This window comes from Trachemys scripta, chromosome 1 (assembly GCF_013100865.1).
Source record: "Trachemys scripta elegans isolate TJP31775 chromosome 1, CAS_Tse_1.0, whole genome shotgun sequence".
NCBI classification, from domain to species: Eukaryota; Metazoa; Chordata; order Testudines; family Emydidae; genus Trachemys; species Trachemys scripta.
In genome coordinates, this window is record NC_048298.1 from 339,407,710 (window position 1) to 339,410,897 (window position 3,188).

At 45.2% G+C, this 3,188-nt stretch overlaps 1 pseudogene; it reads left to right on the forward strand.

Moving 5' to 3' along the window:
• The first annotated feature begins 451 nt into the window (after window positions 1-451).
• LOC117872285 lies at window positions 452-2,575 on the forward strand (annotated as a pseudogene).
• Window positions 2,576-3,188: the final 613 nt, after the last annotated feature.

Here is a 3,188-nt window from a genome sequence, read left to right on the forward strand (position 1 = left end):
TGTTTGCAATGGGTTTGTGCTATTAACCCTTTGTTCAGTGAACAATTGTATGATTCCATCACCTGGTAACTAACCAGTAGCTGTTTCTAACACTTACATTCAGGGTCAAGAACACAATCCCTCTGCAATACCTGCGCAACACTTTCCAAAAAGTAAAGTCATGAGAGAACAGAACTGCTGGTCTCTGTTTCAGCAGAGTACAGCTCAGGTGCAGAAAAGGGGAGTGTAATAGTGGCTGTATGTAATTTACGCCCATAATTGCTTACACAAGCATGGCTGAAGAAATTTGCACACTCAACCAGATATTAGTGCAAACCTAGTGTTTTCACTATTCGCCCATATGTGATGCTAACCCCACATCTGCCCAAATGAAGTAACTGTCTGTGTTAGCTTGTAACTTTCCAAATATCTACAGACCATCGCATGGGGAGAGGATGCAAGTCCTGTGAGGATGAAGAGAAGGATGTAGGATGATTGAACTCTCTGGATTCAGTCAACATAGGCCAGGCAAAGCACTTCAGCTCTTCTTGGAGGGATTTTGGGGGTCAGAGTGTATCACCGGGAGCATTTGGTAAGGGAAAGTTAACAGAGCCCACTTCTGATTGAATGTATACATGTAAATCTGGAGCGATGCCATTCAAGTCAATGTTATTGAATTAAGAATTTGTGCCTAAGAATGTATCTCATGTCCTTCAAAGAGGCAGTGGCTTAATTTGGACTCTCAGGAGTGAAGAAAATTAAAAAGTGTATAGAATGAGACAATGGAACACGTTTATAAATAACTTCAGTGCAGGACAGATAAATACATTGACAGTTTAACCCATGCACTTGCCATGTGTTTACACACATCTCATGATTCAATGGACCACACTCAGAAGTGGACGGCCAGAAAGAGTACCTATGGGAAAGCCACATAGAAAAATCACACAGGGCTCAAGTAGGCTTTGGAACTCCCAGCCACAAGACATCAATGGGGCCAAGAGTTTAGCAGGATTCAAAGAGGGACTGGATGTTTATATAGATAACCAGAAAATACAATTAGAGTAGTGAGGATTGTTTCAAAAACTCTTCGATGGGCTCTAAACCTTCCTGATTTGCGCCACACAATTTGTCTAAATTTGTTATAAATTTGTTAGTCTCTAAGGTGCCACAAGTACTCCTGTTCTACAATTTGTCTAATTAGTGGGTGCGGGTTATTTCAAAGCTGGCTATTGTAGGGCGTCTTCCACTTCCTATGAAGGATCTAGAACTGGCCACTGGATACTAGGCTAGATGGACTATGGGTCTGATCCACTGTGGCAATGCCTATCTTTCTATTTGTTGTGTAATTCAAAGACTATGTTTTTGCTGGTTTCAGAGTAGCAGCCGTGTTAGTCTGTATCCGCAAAAAGAACAGGAGTACTTGTGGCACCTTAGAGACTAACACATTTATTTGAGCATAAGCTTTCGTGGGCTAGTCTCTAAGGTGCCACAAGTACTCCTGTTCTTGTTATGTTTTTGCTGATCTTCCTTGAACTCCTGGGAGTCTCTAGATTTTCATTGAGAGCAGAAAGATGTCTCGTTAAATATCATCTAGTATCCTGTCCTTTTTTCTTTTAGGAAGGAAAGTTCAAAACTCCTTGGACCTGCCCAGGACATTATGTCAGCTGTCAATGACACCAAATTCAACTCTGCAGTGTTCCTTCTCACTGGGATACCAGGTCAGGAAGATGTCCGTCTCTGGATTTCTATCCCTTTCTGCTTCATGTATCTTATTTCGATAGTAGGAAATTCAGTCATTCTGTTCATTATAAAAACAGATCCAAGCCTCCATGAGCCCATGTACATTTTCCTATCCATGTTGGCCGTCACAGACCTCGCCTTATCAATATCCACCATGCCGACGACACTGGGTATATTCTTGTTTAACTCTAGAGAGATCAGCCTCAATGCCTGTTTTGCCCAGTTGTTCTTCATCCACATGCTTGAATGCATTGAGTCCTCTGTGCTCTTGTTGATGGCCTTTGACCGCTTTATTGCAATCCGTGACCCACTGAGATATGCTTCCATCTTAACCCTGCCGAGAATAGGCAAGATGGGACTGGTGTGTGTTCTAAGAGGGGTGGCTGTAATACTCCCACTCCCTATTGTCCTTCAACGGTTCCGATATTGTCAATCCAATGTCCTCTCCCATTGCTACTGCATAAACCAGGATGTCATGAAGATGGCTTGTTCGGACATCAGAATAAACAGCATCTATGGCTTGTCTGTTGCACTCTTGACGGTGGGGCTGGACTCGCTGCTCATCTTCCTCTCTTATGTGATGATCCTCAAAACAGTGCTGAGCATCACGTCCCACGCGGAGTGCCTCAGGGCCCTGAACACCTGCGTTTCTCACCTTTGTGCAGTCCTGCTCTTCTACATGCCAATGATCGGCCTGTCTGTGGTACACAGATTCGGGGAGGGCTCTCCTCCTTTGCTTCAGATTCTCCTGGGCTACATCTACCTGCTCGTCCCGCCCCTGATGAACCCAATTGTGTACAGCGTGAAAAGCAAACACCTTCGTGCAAGGATAATCAGGGTGTTTGTCAAGTGAAGGGTCAGTTCATCATCCGGCTCCAGCTATGGTGACACGGGAGACAAATAACATGGGCCACCTATTCCATCATAGACCCTTAAATCCGAGACGACATAAACTATTGATCTCCACTATGTAGAGACAGGTTCAGATGGGGTCTAAGACCTGGAGTAATTGGAGAGCGGCTGGTGAGGGAGGACAGTGCACTGGGAGAAGGAGACCAAGGCAGGCAGCAGTATTTAAAAAGTGACTTTGCTCATGGTGAGCTATGGGACCGGTGGTATGTTGGCCCATAAAGAGCTGCATCGGTGGCTGCTCTGACCCCAGAATTCCTCTCAATACAGTCAATAAAGAGAAGGGCTGTGAAGGTTGTTTCCCATTACACTTGGCCTGTCACTGTCCCGTCTGTGGATAAACATTCACAGGCCATGAAAAATACTGCAGAGCTGTTCTGCTGTCACTATCCTGGCCCTTCCTGGGCGCTCTGGGTGCTATGTGATCTATGAGAACTGCACCAGCTGTGGACAGGTGCTATTCCAGGAGCACGGGCACCAACCCTCGCCCTACGCCCTCAGTCAGGTGTTTGTGACTGTATCATCTCAGACACATGATTAACACAGGAGCTGCAGGA